This window comes from Lygodium microphyllum, chromosome 19 (genome assembly GCF_053477565.2).
Source record: "Lygodium microphyllum isolate KBCC chromosome 19, Lygodium_microphyllum_v1.1.10, whole genome shotgun sequence".
Lineage (NCBI taxonomy): Eukaryota > Viridiplantae > Streptophyta > Polypodiopsida > Schizaeales > Lygodiaceae > Lygodium > Lygodium microphyllum.
In genome coordinates, this window is record NC_141153.1 from 139,992,136 (window position 1) to 140,002,704 (window position 10,569).

Below are 10,569 nucleotides of genomic sequence, written 5' to 3' on the forward strand. Positions count from 1 at the left end.
GATTTGAATAGTTTTCTACCTCCTGTTCGAACATTAAAGACTTATGATAGAGGGTAGTCCTTGTGACCCTATCCTGCCTCCTTGCTAGACTGTTGTCCTAGAAGTCTCTATTAGTGTAAGGCAATTAGAGAAGCCTACCAAAGTAGTAAAGAGAAGAGCAAGTTCTGAGTCTATCTAAAAATAAAAATCAAGATGAGAAAATAATGTCAAGACTCTGTTTTTATTTCTGCCAATAGCAAATACAAGGTTCAAGAAGAAGAAACTCGAGCGACCTCTTCGAATCCAGGAAAGAAAATAGCAAATCCATTAACTCTTCATCTTTCATCATTGTTCTAGCCTCTACAACTTTCCCTCGAAAAGATCGGAACTTATGGGTGATGGTAAGGAATCAAGAATATGTTGTCCTTTTCCAACCGTCAAAGAATGTATTAGAGTTGATTTGAAATCTGGATCCTTAAAAGCATGATGGAATAGCTTCCCAATAAAATTAGGCATTGACAGTTTAGCTACAAGTGTTGACTGTGACAATCAAGACCCTGCTGGAAGAGTTTTTACAGCTTTAGCTCATGTCTCTGAGGAGTTTGCCTACAGACCTTTAAACTTATCAAGCTGTAGCTGTATGATCTTCAGATATACATCCCAATGCTTAGAATAAAGAAGGTGCTTTTGAACTGAAAGTAAAGTCTTCTGGGTACAACAATAGTTTCAGCAGGTCTATATTCAAAGATTCAGATTGCTTACAGTCTGTTTACCCTTCCACAGTATTTTCTGCGTAATAATCCTGCTGCTTAATATTGACACCATACTATTGAAGAGCTAACGCCAAGTCTTCAGTTGTCAAAACAAAGCGCTTCTCCTTTGATTGTTTATCTCGTTTTTCTTTGGCAGATCCAGCTTGCTTTAGTTTGCATAACTGAAATGCATCATTCACAATTCCGCTGATAAATTTCTGCGTTGCTACAGAAATCAACCTTGTCACTTTCGAATCAGGACACTGGAAGCCACTTCTGTTGAGGTAATACTCTGCCAGCTCGTCCGGAATGACAGGAAGATAGTCAGCCAACGAGGAAAGGAGATCCACAAGCAGAGCGTCTTCGTCAGCCGCAGCAGCCACCTCTTCCATTTTGCATTCAGCTTTTATTCGGCTCTCTCACTCCTTTCTCTTTTTGCATACGACTTCCCACTCAGTCCGCGCTCAGAGCTTTTTCAGAATTCTTCCATCGTTGTCCTTCGTCAGCTCTTTCTTCGGTTTCATCGCGGTCTTCAGAGTCCACGCCTTCATCGTCTTCATCAGATCAGAGATCATCATTGAACACGAACTGATGCTTGGGATGTGCTTTAGCAAGGTGCAGGGGCACGAGGGGCAGACCGAGGACCTCGCTTAAGAAGTCGAGCCTGGCAGCCATCGCAGAAGCGTCTTTTCTCTAGCATCATTATCGTGATGCCGATCCAGGAATGCACACACATGGCCACACATGATGAGTGGTCCCTGTCAATCAGCGCCTTGAGCTTCTAAACTGCCAAGTCGGGCAGCACTAAGATTTTCTACACCAGCGGCTCATCGTCTTCATGTCGGGCTCATCCACGCTGTTCCTCTGAGTTGCCACGTCGTCCAGATGTTTTGTTGTAGTAGGCTTCCCCAAATGGTTTTCATTGATGAAGCCTCCTCCCCAGTCGACTGACTCCCCTTCTCAGAGCATCATGTATCTTTTCTTCTTTCCCCGTTTTTTTTCCACTTTTTTTGTTTCCTCGCGATCCCCATGTCCTCCCCAAAGCCTCCTTCTCCAAAATAACTCCAAAAGCTTCTCCTTTTTCCCCTCAAAGCACGGCTCTCCTTTTCCCTCCTTCTTTAGCCTTTCAAAATCCCCTCTTTAGCCTTCGTAGCTCTATTTCCCAGTTACAGAGATCCGCCCTGTTTGTGATTCCCTTTTTCAAGTTAAACCACATTCCAAGCTACATGGGAAAGGTCATCATCGTTATTCTCGCTGCAAAGATACGATACTTGACTCGGAAAATCTATGTCATCGCATGATTCATGCATTCGACATAATGAAGCAAAAGATCACTACAGAATTATAACGTGGCCTTTCAAAAGTTGTGCATATCCTGTGATTAAGACATTCCATGTGTCTAGATCTCAATAAGGAAACATATCAAACACTGCTTGTGCCTCTGCCAGCCAGCCACATTTAGCATACATATCAATTAATGCAATGCCCACATCCACATTTGTCTTCAATAGCCCTATCTTATCAATCTCAGCATGTATTTCTTGGCCCTTGTTTATAGCTCCAGCCATGCCACAAGCTTTTAAGGTGCAGACAATTGTGATACTATCCAGAGAGATATCCTCCTCATGCATTTGTTTGAATAATTGTAATGTCTTGTCTCCTTGATCCTGTTCAACATAGACTGAAAGCAATCCTTCATACTCGCTACTATACTCATACGCAGAAAATAAATGTAATCACAATAACTAAATATGTACAAAGTACCAAATCCCATGCACAACTTTTGGGTGGTTTACACACCTCGAATGCGCAGCAATACGACAACGTGGACTGTGAAAGGAAATCTGAGCTGTAGAGTAGATGAATGGTTTCTTGGGGCATGCTTGGTAAGGAACTATAAAATCTTCTGGATCGTTCAAAGTATATGAGAGTGGAGATTGTTCATACGTTCTTTATGTTAGAGTAGCGCATTGAGGGGCCAATCCTCTCGGTGTAGGAGAGCTACAGTGGGGCCATGGCATTTAGCTGGCTATGTTTATGTTACATGGTATATTATACCAAGATGTATGGGATCTCCCTCTTAGGAGTAAGGAATGGCAATTGTTGGACTATGTTCTACTACAAACGCAATATCTCTAGTAGTGATTAGGGTAGTGTGCCCTTGGATGCTCCTAGTCACGAGACCGTGTGAGGTTGTCTTGGTAGTGTTATAGAGGCCCGGCGGCTAGTGCCTACAGCAAGTGTCAGGGGCCCATTTTAGGTCCCGACACATTGCATGTAACAAGCCCTTTTCTAGCAGAAACTCACATTTTTCATCTCATACAGCATATCTTCTTCATTGGGCAACTATGAAAGCACTTATACACTTGGTTTTGATGTTTGGCGTTGATCCTTCCACTCAACATTCAATTTGAGCATTAAGCTTCAATTTCGGACAATTACAATTGTCCATAGTCTATCATAAAATAGGGCAGCACCTATATTTGATATCTACACTCATTGCCATTGGTTTGATGATGCTCGGTTATGCCTGGTTGATGCTTATATATTCAAGGATGCTATGTCATTGCTTGGAGTCGATATTGGATTGATTTAAACACTTCATTTACTCTGTTTTGGTAGAGGTTTGCTGGGTATAAATACAGGGCAGCACCATGTTTAATGCTTCTATGGTTAGCTTTGTTTGATCTAATGATGCCCGGTTATGTTGGGGTGATGTCTACATGAATGGAAATGCTATACCCGTGTTATGGGTTGTATTTGGAGCTGATTTTGGTATTGAAATAGCTCAGTTTGATAGTGTATTCACTATTGTATACAGTAGGGCTAATCCTCTTTTAACATGGATTTTATATGTATATTTCTCCTGGCTATGATTCGAGTGTTCTATATACACTATTGATGTGTATTGATGCGAGTACACTGGTATATCATATGCCCATGATTTGAGGTGGCTTTGAGTTTGATATGAGGACTGATTTACTCAATTTTGGCAGTGAATTTACTGCTGTAATAACCAGGGCTGAAGTCTATTTGGTCAGTGTATGCTCTACATATTGCTTACAGGTGCTTCCCGGGTGATTCATTGGACCATATGGATGTATATGGAGGTTGAAAAATGTTTCTTTTTGGTTTCAGAATGATTTTGGGAAGTGATTAAGCTCTGTTTTGGTCTAAACTAACTAGCATTGGCCTATAGTTGGCATCTAAGCTTCATGCTTTGATGCTTATGTCAGAAATGGATGCTACTTGGAATGTCCATGTCTGACCGACATTTGGGGCTTCATCTGTGATTGCATTTGAGCATTTTGGAGATCTTAGACACTCTATTTGGTTGCCGACTACTCAACTTTGGAAGCTTCAATGCTTTATGATTTATGGGCTTGAGCTCACAAAGAATAAGTCTGGGCATAGGCTAAAATGCCTAAGGACAGATAATATGGGTGAGTATGTCTCATGCGCCTTTGAGTAGTTTTGTGATGAGCAAGGTATTTAAGCATCAGTTGACTGCCCTTTATACCCCTCCCCAAAATTGTATGGCTGAGTGCATGAATAGGACTATCTAGGAGAGGGTCCGCAATAAGCTTAGCTAGGTAGGCTTACCACAACACTTTTGGGCTGAGGTAGTCTCTACTGCCATGCATCTCATTAATAGGTCACCTTGCAGTGGTATTGACTTCCAGGTTGCAAAAGAAGAGGTATGGACAAGAAAGCCTCCCTCATATACTCATTTGCATGTCTTTGGATGTGAGGCCTTCTGCGATGTGCCCAAGGACCAACGCAATAAGCTGGATCCAAAAAGTGTGAAATGTATTTTCCTTGGCTATGGAGATGCAAGTGAGATGGGTTACCATCTTTGGGATCCGTAGGTGTAGAAAGTCATCCGTAGCCATGATGTACTCTTCCATGAAGACAAGATGCATTGGTAGCCTGAGAAAGTGGTTGAGATATGCAGGATTATCTTTCAGGAGGATCCCCCTACTCCCACACAGCTAGCTAGATAGCCTGCACTAGCAACCGATGCCCATGGCTAGAATGTTAGATAGGATGTTGGATAGGCAACATAGCTTGCCTTGAGGCATTCTACTAGAGATAGACGACCTCCTAACCGCCATTATACGTCCTCCATGGATTATGTCTTGGTTACAGATGCAAGAGAGCCTCTTACCTATGATGAGGCTATGTGCAGGGGTGATTGTCACTCCTAGGAGAGGGCTATGCAGTGTAAGATTAACTCATTGCATAAGAATCATACGTGGGATGACATGGTTTCCTTGCCTAGTGGAAAGAAGGCTTTGCCTTGCAAGTGGGTGTACGAGTTGAAAAGTACCCCTAGCCAAGCCGGCCACCCCAAGCCGGTATACAAGGCCAGATTGGTTGCTAAGGGTTTTAAGCAGGAACATGGTGTTGACTTTGATGAAGTCTTTTCTCCTACTGTCAAGATGACTACCGTGCACTTATTCCTAGCTTTGGTTGCCCAGCTTGACTTGGATCTTTATCAATTGGATGTCAAGACTGCCTTCTTACATGGGGACATGCATGATGAGATATACATGGAACAGCCTAAGGGTTTTGCAGAGCCTGGTAAGGAACACCTAGTGTGCAGATTGAGGAAGAGTCTTTATGGTCTAAAGCAGGTACCTAGGGAATGGTATCACAAGTTCAATGCTTTTATGAAGTTGCAAGGCTACATTCATAGTGTTATGGATCTGTGCTTGTACACAAAGAAAGCTTGTGATGGTTCATTATTGATTTTGGTACTCTATGTGGACATGCTTTTGGTAGGGAAAGCTCATGATGATCTAAATGCTCTTAAGGCTCAGCTCAAAAATAGCTTTGAGATGAAAGATCTGGGACATGCCTCTCATATACTTGGTATGCGCATTACATGTGATAGGTCTCATGGACTACTCTATCTATCACATAAGGAATATATCCATAAAGTCCTTGAGTGGTTCCATTTGCAGGATGTGAAGCCTATTGGCTATTCATTGCCTTCTCATGTGAAGGTATCACACTGGTTGATTGTCGGAAAATAGATGAGAAAAATCTCGAGATGGCCAAGATTATCTATGCATTTGTAGTGGACAGTCTTATGCATGCCAAGATAGCCACTTGTCCAAATATTGCTTTTTGCACTTGGTGTTGTGGCACGTTATATGGCTACATTTGGGAAGAGGCAGGCATTGGGATTCCGTGAAAGATATCATGAGGTACCTGAGGGGCATTGCTAATATGTGCATTTGTTATGGTAGCTAGGATACGGGAGCCATAGGGTATACTGACTCTGACTATGCAGGACATGCAGATAGTAGGAAGTCCACTTATGGCTATGTGTTCACTTTTGTTGGAGGTGCTATTTCATGGATGTCCAAGGTGTAGAAATGCACGGCCCTCTCCACTACAGAGGCTGGGTATGTTGCAACCACTAAGACTGGCAAGGAGGCCATCTGGTTAGGCTGTTTGGTTGTTGACCTTGGTATGACAGATGCTATCCCTACACTACATTTAGATTCTCTGAGTGGTATCCAGTAAGCCAAGAATCCGGTCTTCCATGCGAAGAAAAAACACATTGAGGTGAGGGATCGCTTCATTCATGAGGTCGTTGAGGACAAGACTATTGATCTTGCCAAGATCTCGAGACGACTGACTAGAATCCTGCAAACTTGCTCACAAAAAGTCTCTCAATGGAGTGTTTTGCCTTCCTTAGGAAGATGATGGTTGTAGGATGAGATGACGTCTTTCCTCATCCTATTGTACCTATGTACACTTGTACTTTTTTTTTCCTTTTTCCCTTCTCACTCACTGATGCATATTCACCTTTAAGTGGAAGGTTTTTGGGGGTAAAGGCACCTTTGCCTAGCCACCCATGTATTACTACACTGAGAGTACCCCCACCTGCACACTACGGATGGTAGGTGCCCATCACTGTCACTTCATTCTTTATTCTTTTAGTGACATTTGAATAAAGGGAAGATCGGTCACACATTGTGACTATTGGAGTTTCCACATTTGGAGTCTCTCTCTCTCTCTCTTGCTCCTACTCCTTACACCATAGCTCTTGCTCCCGGTCATGCTTCCACTTCAGGGCTCACCTCCCTTCAAAATTTGTGATTTTATGCGAACGTATGAAATCATAAAGCATGAAGAAGCTATATCAATGGTGCTTCAAGCAATTATTACTGAGATGAACAAGTTTGATTGAAGAGATATTGCAAAATTCCTTCAAGTTTATCAAGAGTTGGATTTTGCAAATGTGACAGTCAATGAGATGTCACACTACTTTAGCAAAGTAGTTACTTATGAACTGCAGAATTGAATCCAAACCTTATATGGGACCCATGGCAGGACATGGGCAAACTTCAAGAAGGCCTTAAAATATGAAATTTTCCTAGAAGATTCGGATTGTGTAACAAAGATACGACTAGCTTAGTGCAATTGAGCAATTGCTTCTGCTTTTTGAGAAGGTTCTACTCTTCTTACAAGCTGTCGATCCATCACTCCAATTAGAGCTCGAGAATTTCTTAGAAGATAATTCAATGAAAAATGGATTAAAGGCTGATTGGGCTGATGTTTAAGAAGCTATTTTGAAGCTTGTGAAGAGGCAACATAGGCATGAGTAGTTGATGACTCCACAGCCTATGGAACCTCCTTCGTGATGACTGACTCCTCTACCAAGATCACAACCCATCATACGTGCTCCTACTTCAGTAAGAAGATCTTTATGAAGAATTGATTAAAGAAATGAGGGATTTGAAAATAAAAAATGTCTCTAAAGGAAGATTCAGAGTGAGCTAGCTCTTCTCAGTCTCCATCTAGAAGGTAATATGTCAAAAGATGCATCTAGTGTGATAGTCCTAGTATCAATGCAAGGATTGTGAGTCGTTTAGCAATACCAAGAGAAAGAACTTGGTATTTGTAGAACAGAATGGAAATATCTACTTGACTGAGATAGGTATGCTAACTACTCCAAACTTTAACAAGGGTGGTATGAAGAAGATTCTTGAGGACATGACCATGCGGGCATCTTATGTAACTAGAGGAGATGCTTCAGCTTATGGAATAGGGGTTGAAAAGAAGCCTGAGAGGAAAATAGAGCTATGGCAGTATGTTGGCAAGAAAGAGAAAGAGCTGAGAAGATTGAGTTATTTGCAGGATAAAGAGAGTATTGACAAAGTATATGGGTTGTCATGTATAGAATCTTCTATAGATATTTTAGCTATGCCAAAAATAGAGTTCAAAGTGGATCGAGACTTATGTAGAAACATAAGTATATGGGCTGCACAAAAACTTTTAGAATATGTTTTTGTGCAGCCCATATACTTCCTAGAAAACTTTTAGAATTTGGTTCTAGGCTTCCTAGAAAAGTTGTAGATCACAAATGGGGCTACAACTTTTCTTTTTAAGGCTTGGTAATGAGAGTTTGGCATCAAAAGATATATGCAATTTTCTATAGGGTAATCCTGTAGGAAAATTTTCTAAACAAGATGAGACTGAGTTTGAAGAATGTAAATGCTTGTATGTGAAATATGCTTTGTCAAATATGATTGAAGTTGGCCTAAGGATACCTAGGAAAGAGAGAAGGTTCAGGATATGCAGGATAAGAGATATAGAAGAGATAGTTACAAAGGAGAATTTAATGAAAGATGAGTAGTTTGGCAATGAAAATGAGGATAAGGAATATGCATTGACATACGAGTTTGAGCTTGAAATACCATATGATCCTAGTGGATTTAGCCCATCTAAAGCATGCACAAGTTCAGAGGGGGTGGATGTCATAAGACTACAAGTTCAGTGAAGGAAAAGCAAGAAAAAGACATCCACACAAGTACTTTGAATATGTGCTTATGGTGTACTTGAATAGGATCTTTACAAGATTTTCAAGTAGCAAAATTGGTCCACCAAAATAGTCTAAATTTCAATATTAAGTTTTAATGACTTATTGAGAACATCGGATAGATCCAAATACATACAAGGACCTATTTTGAATAGTACAAGTCATCCAAGACCAAAATTATCAAAAAACGATGTGTTTTATGAAAAGCACTATTTTTGGATATTTTGAGAAGATTTTCACAAGCCCATGCCAGCATGTGGACTAAGGTTCTTCCAATTGTTTTGAGTACTTGGATGACCATATTTGGAGCTCATAGTATGACAAAGTTATGGCCAAAACAAGTCGCAGCTAGATTCAAGGCGGCCTACAGAAAAACAAAAACAGGGAAAGCAAAAAGCAAGGCAAGGAAGGCAAAAGCAAGTTTTTGTGTTTGAAAAGCAAGAGTTTAAGTTAGTAAACAAGGGATAGAGTTGTATAAATAGAAGCATGGATGAATGAGAAGGCCTGTGCAAAGCAATATAGAGCTTGAATCAAAGAGTTGATCGTAATAAGAGTTTCCAGCATGGTTGAGTTACCTCTTGCCTAGAGAGGTGACTTGCATTGTAATCTGATTATTGAGATACTTTGTATACTATTTTCTCATAATATAAAGAGTTTCTTGGCATTGTTTTGGCTGCCTATTTCTTGTCTCATTGAGTTGATCCCCTTTGGATTGCAGCTAAACACACTAGCCCCCAATAAAGTGTGCATGAGTGTAGGACTCATCGATGCTCCACCAAGTCATAGCCTAATAGACTTAGACTCTTATGCCCACCTCATCCAACGTGAGTGACACACTTAAATAGATCAACTCTCCATCAAACATACACATATTATCTACAACCTTTAGCACAAAGTTTATTAGAACTTGAAAGCTTTGGGATTGACGACATGCTCATTTAGTGGCTTGGCTGCCCAACTCTGACCATATCAGCCTGCTTTGAGACGCTCTACTAGAGCTAGATGTCATCCTTTGTGAGTGCTCTACGCCCTCCATGGATTATGTTATGGTGAGAGATGTACGTGAGCCTCTCTCTTATGATGAGGCCATGCATAGAGATGATAGTCACTCATGGGATAGAGCTATGCAATCAAAATTTGATTCCTAACAAACTAACCATACATGGGATTTGGTTCACATTCTGTGTGTGTGTGTGTGTGTGTGTGTAGATATATATATTCAAAAATTTAGATGATGAGATGACATATATCGAAAAGCTTTACAAGGAGATGCAAAGAGGCCCTTCTATTCAGGGTCATTACAAAAGTTATTCTTTGTGCTTCTGACAAGATTTTGGAGTAGATAGGAGAGTAGATACCATTTTGTGTGTGTGTGTGTGTGTGTGTGTTGGAAAGCCAATTGGGCTTGTGAAAGAGCTTTAGAATCACCCCTAAAGGTTATGAGTGCATTCGCCCATTGTGAGGTAGTCTCTTACTTGCTGCAAGCCTTCGTTATACTCACTCTCTTATCGAAAAGTGTCCACACAACTTGTACAAAAGGGCCACGCCCAGGCATATCATTATTCCACCCATGTGGAATTTCATGATGGAGTTGAGGTCAAAGGATCATCCACAAGAATGCGCTAATAATTTGCTACCAAGTGGTTCTTTCTAGAATGTGTTGTTGTTTGTGCTTAATGATTCATTAGCAAGAATCGCCAAAGATTCCTCTCTCTCTCTCTCTCTCTCTCTCTCTCTCTCTCTCTCTCTCTCTCTCTCTCTCTCTCTCTCTCTCTCTCTCTCTGTGTCACCAGGTGGTGATACTTTTTACAATTGCTTTCCTTATTTACTTATATAAATATTTTGTTTTTCTTTTCTTTAGTTGATGTTGCTTTTTACCCCCAGAGTTCTCTTGGAATAAGCCGAGATCTTTGGATGGCCAGAAGAGGCAGCCATTGGGACAAATTGGACTAATGGCTTGTTTGAGCCTTAGGACCAGTTCCATATTGAATGGGCATTGAA

At 41.0% G+C, this 10,569-nt stretch overlaps 1 pseudogene; it reads right to left on the reverse strand.

Moving 5' to 3' along the window:
- Positions 1-805: 805 nt before the first annotated feature.
- On the reverse strand, positions 806-1,123 carry LOC148020439 (transcription initiation factor TFIID subunit 10 pseudogene; annotated as a pseudogene).
- Positions 1,124-10,569: the final 9,446 nt, after the last annotated feature.